The following is a 14634-nucleotide window of genomic DNA, read 5'->3' on the forward strand; positions in this document are numbered from 1 at the left end:
TCCCTGTCTTTCCCCGGTACAGGGCAGGAAGCGTTTTCCATCTCCGATGGTGTTGCAAGACAACCTTGGAAGCTCAGAAGGAGTGTTCCTGCTGTTTCAACTAGGCAGATGAGGAGAATCTCTCTCTGTCTCTCTGTCTCTCTGTCTCTCTGTCTCTCTGTCTCTCTGTCCTGGGAGGAAATAATTCTTTAATCAAGGCCATGCTAGAAGTGCTAAAGCCTTAAAGAAACAGTAAATCAAAATGTTTTGTTTTCTATGTAGACGTTGCCAATTTAGCAAAGGAATTCGAGGTATCCCCTAACTGAACTGTCCTCATTATAATACAAGAAAATCACGCCCATAGGTCAGAAAGACCCGCGCCCGGGTGAAGACCCCTCCCCTGAGCATGCGTAGTTTTAAAATGGTGTGTAAGCAATATTAGAATTGTATGTAAATCACTAACCAACCGGTGTAAGAGGGAAAGTTGCAAACCTTGCAAGTTGTGTAAAAGCTACTTGGAAAGCCCGGGGGGGGGGGGGGGAAGTTGCGCTTGATTTGTGGGGAAAACACCGAGCAGCCAGGCTTGCACAACTCTGAAATAAATAAGCAAATGTCTCTCCTGAGCGTGTCATTATTGGCTTAGTGCACAGCAGGCAACGAATCCGCTTTTCGGACAGCAGCGTGACCAGGCAGGGTTGTCCCCGGGGGCTGGGGCTGTCCCTCTTGGAAATGGGGAGGGCGGGGAGAGTAGGAGGGGTGCTGCGGGCTCCTGGGGGTCGTAGCTTTGCTCAGGATTGGGGCCGGTTAGGCAGCCGCTGGGAGGAGCGGCGGTGCTGGGAGGGCACGGTGCGGAGCTGTCCTGCTGTGCAGCACAAGGGAAAGTCGACCAGCACCGTTGCTGTCCGAGGACCCTGGAACAGCCCGAGAGACCCTGGAACAGCCACCCCACGGACACCGTGTCACTGCCTCGCAAGGCCACTGCGTTCAGGTACGTTTGACTACATCCGGCAGAAGAAATGTAAGCCGAAGGATCAGGGCAAATAGCTGCTTGTCTAGGTTTGTTACCTAGCGATGCACTGGCAAAGCTTTTCATGAACACCCGTACTCGATCGAGTGCGTATTCATTCTGTGAATATTACTGCCAGACCGCGTACGTCACTGATGCTTTAAAGCAAGTCCGTGGCGCTGGGGTAGCACGTGTAGTGGAGGCTAAATGCAGTAATACCTCATTTTGATGTTGTTCTCTTATACGAAAGCACTTGGAGCGGATTAAAATATTTCTCGTACTATTTTGTTTATTGAGTGGACCCTGATACTGGGGAAAAGCTGCCGTGAAGCAGAGCTAGTAGTCAGCTTCCTTAGAGAAGGCGTCTTGTCCTGTATTTGAGGGCTTCCGGTACGTTTTGACAGACAGTAGCGAATGACGGGTTTCCTTTGGACCCCCCCGGGGAGCAGAAAGTTCTGCCTGGCAGGCAAAATGTTTCTTGCGGCTGGGTTGGAAGAAGCTGGCTGCTGATGCAAAGCAGTGACAATTCTGGGGAGTCAAGGGAAGTTTTTAAAAGACGGTCGTTCCCTTTTCTAGAAGGCTATGCACTTCGGTTCCTAATAGCTGTAGTAATGAAGCCAGGTAAGCGTTCGGGAGGAGCCCAAGCCACTTTTGCCTAGCGAGTATTGTGCAAGGGGGGCAGGAAAGCGCTGCGCCCTGCTCCTTGCTGCCCTCGCGTGTCTGAGAGGCGGCACTGCACGCGGGAGGGGGGGCGCGCATGCGCATTGCGTTCCGGCGCGCTCACTGCTGCCCTCGCGTGTCGACAAGGCAGCACTGCAGCCGCCGGCGGCCACCGCTGCGTACGAAGACCGTTGCGGGCAGCCGGCGCACACGTGCGCGCTGCCGGTCGCCGCGTTCGCCGCTACTCTGCGCTCTCTCGGGGACGGGTAAGCGAAGGGGCCGCGCTCGTGCCCCCTGCCCGGTGCTCACGGACCGGGAGCGCTTTTCCCGAGAGGGCTTTTCCTTCTCGGTGCTTCCTGGGGGCGCGGGGACGGGCAGTGCCGTCTCGGAGCTGCTCCGCGGCGCTCTCTCCCCGGGGCAGCCCCAGCGCCTGCTCGCTGATCCCCGCCGCTCTCTCGGGCGCGGGCAGAGCAGCCTCGGGGCGCTCGCTGCTCGGCCTGAGCGCCGGGGTGGCGCGGCGGGCTGCGGTTCGCCCGCGGGAGCCGGCCGGCTGCAGCGCGGCGCTGCGACCACGCGAGGGTGGGGCCATTGCGGGTCTGGCCTGCCTCGCGCTCCGCTCCCCCCGCCCCTCGCGCTCCCCCGCCCCTCGCGCTCCCCCGCCCCTCGCGCTCCCCCGCCCCTCGCGCTCCCCCGCCCCTCGCGCTCCCCCGCCCCTCGCGCTCCCCCGCCCCTCGCGCTCCCCCGCCCCTCGCGCTCCCCCGCCCCTCGCGCTCCGCTCCCCCGCCCCTCGCGCTCCGCTCCCCCGCCCCTCGCGCTCCCCCGCCCCTCGCGCTCCGCTCCCCCGCCCCGCCCCTCCCGCGCAGTCCTGGGCGGCGCAGGCGCGGTGCGGCGACGCGAGCCCTGGGCGGCCGGCGCACGCGCGGTGCGGCGGCGGGCAAGATGGCGGCGAGCAGGGTGGGTGTTTTCGCTGGACGGCGGCGGGCGAGGGCAGAGGCGGGCTGGAGTCGAGCATGTGCCTTCGGGTGCCCGCGGGTGTCGGGCTGTGTCCTGCCAGCCGGGGCCGTCGCTGTGTGGAGGCGGCGGGGCGGGGGGGAGGGAGTCGGGCCCGGCGCCGCGCCGCGCCTCGCCGCGCCGCGCCTGCGCGGCGCCGGGTCTGCCGGAGCGCGGCTCTGACTCTCTCTTTTCCGTGTGTCGCTTGCAGGGCCCCGGTTCCTCCCCAGCGCGGGCCGGGGCGTGCGCTCGCCCCTGCGGACGCAGCCTGGAGGAGTGTGTGTGTGGGGGGGTGTCTGCGCGGGGATCTGGATGTCTCCAGCAGCGGCACGGCAGCCTCGTCTGAGACACGGGGTCCTTCGCAGCTCTTCTGGGATGCGGGGCCCTTGGTGAGTTCCCTGCTGCCTCCTCTGGCGTTCTCTGCGAGCTCATAGATCCCTCCACCTCCTCGCCCCCCCCCCCCCGCCCCGCTCCCCTGTCTGGTGGGGTGGGAGACCGGTGGCTCCTCCCGCCGAGCTGAGAGCCACGTAGGGCACCCCTATGCGCTCCCTACGCATCTGGGATGGCACCCCTGCCCTGAGGGCCCCGCAGAGTCCCACCCTTCCTGCAACCAGCCCCTCCAAAGCCATTAAACCACCCACAAATCCAGCCCCAACGCCCCCACAGGCCCCAAAACGCCTCCGAGCCCTGCCGCAATGTTGTCACTGACTCCAGACCTTCGCCTGCACTCTGTCCAAGGCCCCAAACATTCCTCAGACTGCTGCCAGACCCAGTCCCCGCAGCAGTGAGGCGTTCTAACAAAGATGGGGTGCGATCTGCATCTCCGCCTCGACTCGGTCCCGCTTTAGAGAAACAGGAACTTAGAGCACTTCCTGGTGAAGAGTGTTGACGGGTGGATGCGCAGATGACAAAGAGATTTTTCTCTTTTTTCTTCTGAGCCGCCTCTGAGAAGCCTCTGTATGTGCACGATGTGGCTGATCTGGGATAATCGTGCTGTGCGCAGTGCTTAAGGAGAACATTGCCCTAAAATGGCGGGCTAAGGAATAGCCTAAAAAACCTAAAAGGCTCGGGAAAAGCTCAAGAGAACACCGATGGGCTCTGGGAAGCCCCAGTGATGCTAGCGAAAACAGCGTGGCTTTTAGGCACCTCCTCAGAGCAGCAGCAATGTCTCGCTCCAGCCTATGGGACAATGGGGACTCTTAATTACCGCCTTGAATTACCACAAGTGTTGCGAAAGCAGAAGGGACTAGGGAGCATGCAGAGCAGGTTGTGGACTATATGTCAAGTTTAAACAAGCAACAAGCCCCTCTGCAAATAGAAACAGGTTTAGCCCGAAGTAATAGACGAAGGTAGCTGTGAGTAACGTGAAGCGAAGCGGTGACGTCGGTCACCCCGAAAGCCTCGGAGAAGCGGTCTGAAAATCTGGTACCCTCGCGGCCTCGGCAGTCTTTTTGGTTTGTTTGGCAGGGCAGCCCACCGAAGGGGGACATCTCGAAGAGAAGCAGCAAGACCTGGGGATCCGGTGGTTCATTTTGGTCATCGCCTGTGAGGCCAGCGTCCGAGCGTAAGAGGAAGCTAGGAGCTGTGTCGAAAAGGTAATAGGTTTGAAAGGGAGACAGGCAAATCGAGGGCTATCGTTCTTCCACATAGTTAAAGACTGAGAGAGTTGTCCGTTAAGTGCGCGTCTACGAGGGTTTGAGAACAGTAACAGTAATACTGAAGCAGAATAAAAATAAGGTTTCGTGGAAGATGGCGTTAGGTAGGTATTAGGCGACGTGCCCGCCTGCCTAATAACCTAGCCCTAATTGCTGTGTGTAACGTTTCCAGACTGTTTACCCTGTGACGTATGGCGCAAAGTGCCGTATTAAGACCTTTCCCTTAAGGAAAAGAAGAAGAAAAAAAAAGAAAAAAAAGGGGAAAAAAGAAAACAGGGTAAAGAGAAAAAGATCATGCGTAAACCTAAGTGTTTCACTGGAAGTAAAACGCGAGTGTATCGCTTCCTTACAGAGATGGAACCAAGGACAGCAAATGCTGACGAAGAGAAGAGACGGACAAGCGTTTTCTTGTGGTTAATACCGAAGGGACGGGATGAAACAAGGAAGCCAGAATGCAGCGGCCCCTCGATATCACCAGGAACTGCTGCAGGAGGAGGCGTTCTGGCACGGGTAACTAAGGTAAGTATCGCTGATGACCATTAGCAGTCATTTCGGCCTCCCCGAGGCAGCGCTGAGGACTGAGTAAGCCGTTCCTACCCTGTGGCTGCTGTTGCCTGTATCTGCCTTAGCTTTGCTTTGGCTGTTTCTCTTTTGTTTTGTTATCGTACAGGCAGCTACGGAAAGGAATAGATGTCATCCTTACTTTTTTAGATTAATTGCCACGGCTGAAGTTGAAGAGACCAAGAAAGGTACGCACCGAAAGGGCACATCTTGAAGAGAGGCGGCTAGACCTAGCGATCCAGTTGTTCGTTTTGGTCGTCGCCTGTGAGGCCAGCGTCCGAGCGTAAGAGGAAGCTAGGAGCTGTCTCAAAAAGGTAATAGGTTTGAAAGGGAGACAGGCAAATCGAGGGCTGTCGTCCCTCCATGTAGTTAAAGACCGAGAGAATTGTCGGTTAAGCGCATGCATACGAGGGTTTGAGAACAGTAACAATAACACTGAAGCGGAATAAGAATAAGGTTTCGTGGGTGATGGCGCAGGTAAGTATGAGGCGACGTGCCCGCCTGCCTAATAACCTAGCCCTAATTGCTGTGTGTAACGTTTCCAGACTGTTTACCCTGTGACGTATGGCGCAAAGTGCCGTATTAAGACCTTTCCCTTAAGGAAAAGAAGAAGAAAAAAAAGAAAAAAAAGGGGGAAAAAGAAAACAGGGTAAAGAGAAAAAGATCATGCGTAAACCTAAGTGTTTCACTGGAAGTAAAACGCGAGTGTATCGCTTCCTTACAGAGATGGAACCAAGGACAGCAAATGCTGACGAAGAGAAGAGACGGACAAGCGTTTTCTTGTGGTTAATACCGAAGGGACGGGATGAAACAAGGAAGCCAGAATGCAGCGGCCCCTCGATATCACCAGGAACTGCTGCAGGAGGAGGCGTTCTGGCACGGGTAACTAAGGTAAGTATCGCTGATGACCGTTAGTAGTTATTTCGGCCTCCCCGAGGCAGCGCTGAGGACTAAGTAACCTGAGGGGCTCTGGCCTGGGCTAGGGCAGAAGTGCAGGCAGGCGGGATCAGGCATTTTCCTCTCAGCTCTCCGAGCTGAATCCTAGCCCCGAAGGAAAAAGCATTGGGGGGAGGCTGTCGGCTACTCGGACACCTGCCACGTCGAGGGCAGGGGCAGGAGCTGACCCTTCCCGGACGGACAGACGGACGGACGGACAGACAGACAGACGCTGGTGCGGCGGTGACTCTTTGGGTATCGCAGGTAAGGGGAGGCACGCTGGTGCCGAGCTCCAGGGCGGTTTGCCTGAACACGATGCCCGGGGGAGGAGGTTACGCGTTGTGTCCGGGGCTGGGAGCTGGTCCCCGAGTCCCGTGTACTTCGGAGTGCCTGCGCTTGCCAGGGAGCCCGGTGCTGTTCCCAGAGCTGCAGGGAATTTCCCTTGCCTTGCCTGGACCCTCGGGGCTCTTGGGGGTGTTTCCCCTCATCGCGAGGGCAGCCAGAGCCCCTCCAGGGCTGCGTGAGGTCCCCGAACCGCTCCCGGATTTGCTTTTGGCACTCCGCAGTGTCGCTCGTGTGCGTGGGGCGGCCTGCAGGCGCCATCCTGTCAGCCGTGTTGAGCCCTGCAGCGTGCCTCGTGAGCCCTCTGGTGTGCGCCAAGGCCCTTCCTCTGTATTTTGGTCTGCCCCAGAGCCCTGCACTTGCCCTCTGATGCCCTCAGGACCCCTCAGTTCACATTCTGGGTTGCCCCCGAGCCCTCTGCGTGCCTTTCGGTGCGCCCCGGGGCCCCGTGTGTGTTTTGCGGCACGCCGCAGAGGTCTCTGTTTAGCTTTTTCTCCTGTCCCGGAGTTTTCTGGGTGCTTCTGGGTGTGCCCCAGGGCCCTCCTTTTGGTGCCCCCAGAGTCACTCTGTTTGCTCTATCGTTTTTTTTTTTTTTTTTTTTTTTTTTTTGACTCGTGTTGCACCCAGAGCTCTCGATTTGTTCTCTTGTGCTCCGCATACTCCCCTTTCCGCACTCTACACCCCAGGCAGGGCTCTCCCTTCAGCTCTCAGCAAGCTGCTGTCAGGAGTGGGGGTGCCTCTGCTGCCCTGGCAGCCCCAGCTGTCCCTGAAGGGGCTGATGGCCAGGCCCCCTGCCCAGTTCCTTCAGGACCATAGCTGTGGGCCCTGGGGCTGGGATGAGTGCCAGGGGGAGCTGGGTGGCAGGACAGGCCCCAGGTGGGGCTGATGGCAAGGGCAGGCCCACATTTGGGGTCTGGGGCCGCAGGTGGGGGGAGCTGGCGCTGGGGCAGGACCTGGGCAGCGGAGCTGCCGTGGAGCACGGCCTGCCGGGACCGGCCCGGCAGCTGCCCCGCGGAGGAGGTGAGCGGGGCCGGGGGAGGCGCGCTGCAGGCTGCGGGTCCCGCATGCGCCGGGGGTCCCGGCGGCTGGGAGCGTCCCGGGGCCCCGGAGGCGGGGGGAGCAAGGGGGTGCGCCGGGGCTGTGGTGCGGTTTACTGCGCGGTCGGAGGAGCGCGGGGCGGGGGGGGGGTCTCCTGTGTCAGCTCGGGAGCGTGTCGGGGAGCGGGGGGAGGAGGGATCGCAGGGGGAGGCCCCGGGAGGGTCGTGGAGGGGCGGGGGCAGTGTCGGAGCTGAGGCGGGGCCGGTCGCGGGGGTGTCGGGGGAGCCCCGGGCCGGTGGTGGGGCTGGCGGGGCCGCGCTCGGGGCTCTGCGGCGGTTTCCGGGGGGACAGGGGGGAAGGGGAAGGGGGGCGGGACGGAAAGGAACGGAATGTGCAGAGGGTCAAAGGTGCCCCAGCGCTGCGGGTGGGGGGCGGGAGTTGGGGTGCGGGAATGCGGGGAGCCGTAGCTTTCGGCGCGGCATGCCGGGAGCAGTAGTCTTCCGGCACTGGGCTTGCGGGCGGCCATATTTGTTCTGTGCGCGGCATGCCGGGAGCGGTAGTCTTCCGGCACTGGGCTTCCGGGACGCCATTTTCGCGTGCACGGTATGCTGGGAGGTGTAGTCTTCTCACTACAGTGGGGGCTACTGGGTGACCATGCTGCGCCTCTCGAGGTGGCCCCGGGGGAGGCGGCAGGTCCCTGCCAGCGGGGTTCCCAGCAGCCGGCCACGTGGCAGGCCAGGAGCTGTAGTGCCAGGGGCCGGTGCCTTCTCAGCCCTGCAGCAGTGGCCCGCTGGGTCTGTTCCTTACTGGACGTGTGTCACTCATGCCTGAGTCCCCACAGGTCACGGGGGACAGTGGAATGTCCCTGTCTTTCCCCGGTACAGGGCAGGAAGCGTTTTCCATCTCCGATGGTGTTGCAAGACAACCTTGGAAGCTCAGAAGGAGTGTTCCTGCTGTTTCAACTAGGCAGATGAGGAGAATCTCTCTCTGTCTCTCTGTCTCTCTGTCTCTCTGTCTCTCTGTCTCTCTGTCTCTCTGTCCTGGGAGGAAATAATTCTTTAATCAAGGCCATGCTAGAAGTGCTAAAGCCTTAAAGAAACAGTAAATCAAAATGTTTTGTTTTCTATGTAGACGTTGCCAATTTAGCAAAGGAATTCGAGGTATCCCCTAACTGAACTGTCCTCATTATAATACAAGAAAATCACGCCCATAGGTCAGAAAGACCCGCGCCCGGGTGAAGACCCCTCCCCTGAGCATGCGTAGTTTTAAAATGGTGTGTAAGCAATATTAGAATTGTATGTAAATCACTAACCAACCGGTGTAAGAGGGAAAGTTGCAAACCTTGCAAGTTGTGTAAAAGCTACTTGGAAAGCCCGGGGGGGGGGGGGGGGAAGTTGCGCTTGATTTGTGGGGAAAACACCGAGCAGCCAGGCTTGCACAACTCTGAAATAAATAAGCAAATGTCTCTCCTGAGCGTGTCATTATTGGCTTAGTGCACAGCAGGCAACGAATCCGCTTTTCGGACAGCAGCGTGACCAGGCAGGGTTGTCCCCGGGGGCTGGGGCTGTCCCTCTTGGAAATGGGGAGGGCGGGGAGAGTAGGAGGGGTGCTGCGGGCTCCTGGGGGTCGTAGCTTTGCTCAGGATTGGGGCCGGTTAGGCAGCCGCTGGGAGGAGCGGCGGTGCTGGGAGGGCACGGTGCGGAGCTGTCCTGCTGTGCAGCACAAGGGAAAGTCGACCAGCACCGTTGCTGTCCGAGGACCCTGGAACAGCCCGAGAGACCCTGGAACAGCCACCCCACGGACACCGTGTCACTGCCTCGCAAGGCCACTGCGTTCAGGTACGTTTGACTACATCCGGCAGAAGAAATGTAAGCCGAAGGATCAGGGCAAATAGCTGCTTGTCTAGGTTTGTTACCTAGCGATGCACTGGCAAAGCTTTTCATGAACACCCGTACTCGATCGAGTGCGTATTCATTCTGTGAATATTACTGCCAGACCGCGTACGTCACTGATGCTTTAAAGCAAGTCCGTGGCGCTGGGGTAGCACGTGTAGTGGAGGCTAAATGCAGTAATACCTCATTTTGATGTTGTTCTCTTATACGAAAGCACTTGGAGCGGATTAAAATATTTCTCGTACTATTTTGTTTATTGAGTGGACCCTGATACTGGGGAAAAGCTGCCGTGAAGCAGAGCTAGTAGTCAGCTTCCTTAGAGAAGGCGTCTTGTCCTGTATTTGAGGGCTTCCGGTACGTTTTGACAGACAGTAGCGAATGACGGGTTTCCTTTGGACCCCCCCGGGGAGCAGAAAGTTCTGCCTGGCAGGCAAAATGTTTCTTGCGGCTGGGTTGGAAGAAGCTGGCTGCTGATGCAAAGCAGTGACAATTCTGGGGAGTCAAGGGAAGTTTTTAAAAGACGGTCGTTCCCTTTTCTAGAAGGCTATGCACTTCGGTTCCTAATAGCTGTAGTAATGAAGCCAGGTAAGCGTTCGGGAGGAGCCCAAGCCACTTTTGCCTAGCGAGTATTGTGCAAGGGGGGCAGGAAAGCGCTGCGCCCTGCTCCTTGCTGCCCTCGCGTGTCTGAAAGGCGGCACTGCACGCGGGAGGGGGGCGCGCATGCGCATTGCGTTCCGGCGCGCTCACTGCTGCCCTCGCGTGTCGACAAGGCAGCACTGCAGCCGCCGGCGGCCACCGCTGCGTACGAAGACCGTTGCGGGCAGCCGGCGCACACGTGCGCGCTGCCGGTCGCCGCGTTCGCCGCTACTCTCCGCTCTCTCGGGGACGGGTAAGCGAAGGGGCCGCGCTCGTGCCCCCTGCCCGGTGCTCACGGACCGGGAGCGCTTTTCCCGAGAGGGCTTTTCCTTCTCGGTGCTTCCTGGGGGCGCGGGGACGGGCAGTGCCGTCTCGGAGCTGCTCCGCGGCGCTCTCTCCCCGGGGCAGCCCCAGCGCCTGCTCGCTGATCCCCGCCGCTCTCTCGGGCGCGGGCAGAGCAGCCTCGGGGCGCTCGCTGCTCGGCCTGAGCGCCGGGGTGGCGCGGCGGGCTGCGGTTCGCCCGCGGGAGCCGGCCGGCTGCAGCGCGGCGCTGCGACCACGCGAGGGTGGGGCCATTGCGGGTCTGGCCTGCCTCGCGCTCCGCTCCCCCCGCCCCTCGCGCTCCCCCGCCCCTCGCGCTCCCCCGCCCCTCGCGCTCCCCCGCCCCTCGCGCTCCCCCGCCCCTCGCGCTCCCCCGCCCCTCGCGCTCCCCCGCCCCTCGCGCTCCCCCGCCCCTCGCGCTCCCCCGCCCCTCGCGCTCCGCTCCCCCGCCCCTCGCGCTCCGCTCCCCCGCCCCTCGCGCTCCGCTCCCCCGCCCCTCGCGCTCCGCTCCCCCGCCCCTCGCGCTCCCCCGCCCCTCGCGCTCCGCTCCCCCGCCCCGCCCCTCCCGCGCAGTCCTGGGCGGCGCAGGCGCGGTGCGGCGACGCGAGCCCTGGGCGGCCGGCGCACGCGCGGTGCGGCGGCGGGCAAGATGGCGGCGAGCAGGGTGGGTGTTTTCGCTGGACGGCGGCGGGCGAGGGCAGAGGCGGGCTGGAGTCGAGCATGTGCCTTCGGGTGCCCGCGGGTGTCGGGCTGTGTCCTGCCAGCCGGGGCCGTCGCTGTGTGGAGGCGGCGGGGCGGGGGGGAGGGAGTCGGGCCCGGCGCCGCGCCGCGCCGCGCCACGCCTGCGCGGCGCCGGGTCTGCCGGAGCGCGGCTCTGACTCTCTCTTTTCCGTGTGTCGCTTGCAGGGCCCCGGTTCCTCCCCAGCGCGGGCCGGGGCGTGCGCTCGCCCCTGCGGACGCAGCCTGGAGGAGTGTGTGTGGGGGGGGTGTCTGCGCGGGGATCTGGATGTCTCCAGCAGCGGCACGGCAGCCTCGTCTGAGACACGGGGTCCTTCGCAGCTCTTCTGGGATGCGGGGCCCTTGGTGAGTTCCCTGCTGCCTCCTCTGGCGTTCTCTGCGAGCTCATAGATCCCTCCACCTCCTCTGCCCCCCCCCCCCGCCCCGCTCCCCTGTCTGGTGGGGTGGGAGACCGGTGGCTCCTCCCGCCGAGCTGAGAGCCACGTAGGGCACCCCTATGCACTCCCTACGCATCTGGGATGGCACCCCTGCCCTGAGGGCCCCGCAGAGTCCCACCCTTCCTGCAACCAGCCCCTCCAAAGCCATTAAACCACCCACAAATCCAGCCCCAACGCCCCCACAGGCCCCAAAACGCCTCCGAGCCCTGCCGCAATGTTGTCACTGACTCCAGACCTTCGCCTGCACTCTGTCCAAGGCCCCAAACATTCCTCAGACTGCTGCCAGACCCAGTCCCCGCAGCAGTGAGGCGTTCTAACAAAGATGGGGTGCGATCTGCGTCTCCGCCTCGACTCGGTCCCGCTTTAGAGAAACAGGAACTTAGAGCACTTCCTGGTGAAGAGTGTTGACGGGTGGATGCGCAGATGACAAAGAGATTTTTCTCTCTTTTCTTCTGAGCCGCCTCTGAGAAGCCTCTGTATGTGCACGATGTGGCTGATCTGGGATAATCGTGCTGTGCGCAGTGCTTAAGGAGAACATTGCCCTAAAATGGCGGGCTAAGGAATAGCCTAAAAAACCTAAAAGGCTCGGGAAAAGCTCAAGAGAACACCGATGGGCTCTGGGAAGCCCCAGTGATGCTAGCGAAAACAGCGTGGCTTTTAGGCACCTCCTCAGAGCAGCAGCAATGTCTCGCTCCAGCCTATGGGACAATGGGGACTCTTAATTACCGCCTTGAATTACCACAAGTGTTGCGAAAGCAGAAGGGACTAGGGAGCATGCAGAGCAGGTTGTGGACTATATGTCAAGTTTAAACAAGCAACAAGCCCCTCTGCAAATAGAAACAGGTTTAGCCCGAAGTAATAGACGAAGGTAGCTGTGAGTAACGTGAAGCGAAGCGGTGACGTCGGTCACCCCGAAAGCCTCGGAGAAGCGGTCTGAAAATCTGGTACCCTCGCGGCCTCGGCAGTCTTTTTGGTTTGTTTGGCAGGGCAGCCCACCAAAGGGGGACATCTCGAAGAGAAGCAGCAAGACCTGGGGATCCGGTGGTTCATTTTGGTCATCGCCTGTGAGGCCAGCGTCCGAGCGTAAGAGGAAGCTAGGAGCTGTGTCGAAAAGGTAATAGGTTTGAAAGGGAGACAGGCAAATCGAGGGCTATCGTTCTTCCACATAGTTAAAGACTGAGAGAGTTGTCCGTTAAGTGCGCGTCTACGAGGGTTTGAGAACAGTAACAGTAATACTGAAGCAGAATAAAAATAAGGTTTCGTGGAAGATGGCGTTAGGTAGGTATTAGGCGACGTGCCCGCCTGCCTAATAACCTAGCCCTAATTGCTGTGTGTAACGTTTCCAGACTGTTTACCCTGTGACGTATGGCGCAAAGTGCCGTATTAAGACCTTTCCCTTAAGGAAAAGAAGAAGAAAAAAAAAGAAAAAAAAGGGGAAAAAAGAAAACAGGGTAAAGAGAAAAAGATCATGCGTAAACCTAAGTGTTTCACTGGAAGTAAAACGCGAGTGTATCGCTTCCTTACAGAGATGGAACCAAGGACAGCAAATGCTGACGAAGAGAAGAGACGGACAAGCGTTTTCTTGTGGTTAATACCGAAGGGACGGGATGAAACAAGGAAGCCAGAATGCAGCGGCCCCTCGATATCACCAGGAACTGCTGCAGGAGGAGGTGTTCTGGCACGGGTAACTAAGGTAAGTATCGCTGATGACCATTAGCAGTCATTTCGGCCTCCCCGAGGCAGCGCTGAGGACTGAGTAAGCCGTTCCTACCCTGTGGCTGCTGTTGCCTGTATCTGCCTTAGCTTTGCTTTGGCTGTTTCTCTTTTGTTTTGTTATCGTACAGGCAGCTACGGAAAGGAATAGATGTCATCCTTACTTTTTTAGATTAATTGCCACGGCTGAAGTTGAAGAGACCAAGAAAGGTACGCACCGAAAGGGCACATCTTGAAGAGAGGCGGCTAGACCTAGCGATCCAGTTGTTCGTTTTGGTCGTCGCCTGTGAGGCCAGCGTCCGAGCGTAAGAGGAAGCTAGGAGCTGTCTCAAAAAGGTAATAGGTTTGAAAGGGAGACAGGCAAATCGAGGGCTGTCGTCCCTCCATGTAGTTAAAGACCGAGAGAATTGTCGGTTAAGTGCGCGTCTACGAGGGTTTGAGAACAGTAACAGTAATACTGAAGCAGAATAAAAATAAGGTTTCGTGGAAGATGGCGTTAGGTAGGTATTAGGCGACGTGCCCGCCTGCCTAATAACCTAGCCCTAATTGCTGTGTGTAACGTTTCCAGACTGTTTACCCTGTGACGTATGGCGCAAAGTGCCGTATTAAGACCTTTCCCTTAAGGAAAAGAAGAAGAAAAAAAAAGAAAAAAAAGGGGAAAAAAGAAAACAGGGTAAAGAGAAAAAGATCATGCGTAAACCTAAGTGTTTCACTGGAAGTAAAACGCGAGTGTATCGCTTCCTTACAGAGATGGAACCAAGGACAGCAAATGCTGACGAAGAGAAGAGACGGACAAGCGTTTTCTTGTGGTTAATACCGAAGGGACGGGATGAAACAAGGAAGCCAGAATGCAGCGGCCCCTCGATATCACCAGGAACTGCTGCAGGAGGAGGTGTTCTGGCACGGGTAACTAAGGTAAGTATCGCTGATGACCATTAGCAGTCATTTCGGCCTCCCCGAGGCAGCGCTGAGGACTGAGTAAGCCGTTCCTACCCTGTGGCTGCTGTTGCCTGTATCTGCCTTAGCTTTGCTTTGGCTGTTTCTCTTTTGTTTTGTTATCGTACAGGCAGCTACGGAAAGGAATAGATGTCATCCTTACTTTTTTAGATTAATTGCCACGGCTGAAGTTGAAGAGACCAAGAAAGGTACGCACCGAAAGGGCACATCTTGAAGAGAGGCGGCTAGACCTAGCGATCCAGTTGTTCGTTTTGGTCGTCGCCTGTGAGGCCAGCGTCCGAGCGTAAGAGGAAGCTAGGAGCTGTCTCAAAAAGGTAATAGGTTTGAAAGGGAGACAGGCAAATCGAGGGCTGTCGTCCCTCCATGTAGTTAAAGACCGAGAGAATTGTCGGTTAAGCGCATGCATACGAGGGTTTGAGAACAGTAACAATAACACTGAAGCGGAATAAGAATAAGGTTTCGTGGGTGATGGCGCGGGTAAGTATGAGGCGACGTGCCCGCCTGCCTAATAACCTAGCCCTAATTGCTGTGTGTAACGTTTCCAGACTGTTTACCCTGTGACGTATGGCGCAAAGTGCCGTATTAAGACCTTTCCCTTAAGGAAAAGAAGAAGAAAAAAAAGAAAAAAAAGGGGAAAAAAGAAAACAGGGTAAAGAGAAAAAGATCATGCGTAAACCTAAGTGTTTCACTGGAAGTAAAACGCGAGTGTATCGCTTCCTTACAGAGATGGAACCAAGGACAGCAAATGCTGACGAAGAGAAGAGACGGACAAG

General features: G+C 58.6%; 2 long non-coding RNA genes across 9 annotated transcripts; both read left to right on the forward strand.

The window, feature by feature from the left end:
• The first annotated feature begins 855 nt into the window (after positions 1-855).
• LOC135330709 (uncharacterized) lies at positions 856-5624 on the forward strand. Of its 6 annotated transcripts, none has more exons than XR_010392747.1 (6): positions 2536-2599; positions 2847-3024; positions 4103-4230; positions 4643-4809; positions 5002-5165; positions 5576-5624. It is a non-coding gene; the product is annotated as an uncharacterized LOC135330709 (long non-coding RNA). The 6 variants fall into 6 exon arrangements; XR_010392746.1 differs by having other exon boundaries at positions 4108-4230; XR_010392749.1 differs by lacking the exons at positions 2536-2599; positions 2847-3024 and adding an exon at positions 856-967 and having other exon boundaries at positions 4108-4230.
• A 6553-nt stretch (positions 5625-12177) lies between these two features.
• On the forward strand, positions 12178-14634 carry LOC135330710 (uncharacterized). Of its 3 annotated transcripts, none has more exons than XR_010392751.1 (6): positions 12178-12305; positions 12718-12884; positions 13036-13240; positions 13653-13819; positions 13971-14175; positions 14586-14634. It is a non-coding gene; the product is annotated as an uncharacterized LOC135330710 (long non-coding RNA). The 3 variants fall into 3 exon arrangements; XR_010392752.1 differs by having other exon boundaries at positions 14012-14175; XR_010392753.1 differs by having other exon boundaries at positions 13077-13240.

The sequence above is a fragment of the Dromaius novaehollandiae genome, chromosome 23 (genome assembly GCF_036370855.1).
Source record: "Dromaius novaehollandiae isolate bDroNov1 chromosome 23, bDroNov1.hap1, whole genome shotgun sequence".
NCBI lineage: Eukaryota > Metazoa > Chordata > Aves > Casuariiformes > Dromaiidae > Dromaius > Dromaius novaehollandiae.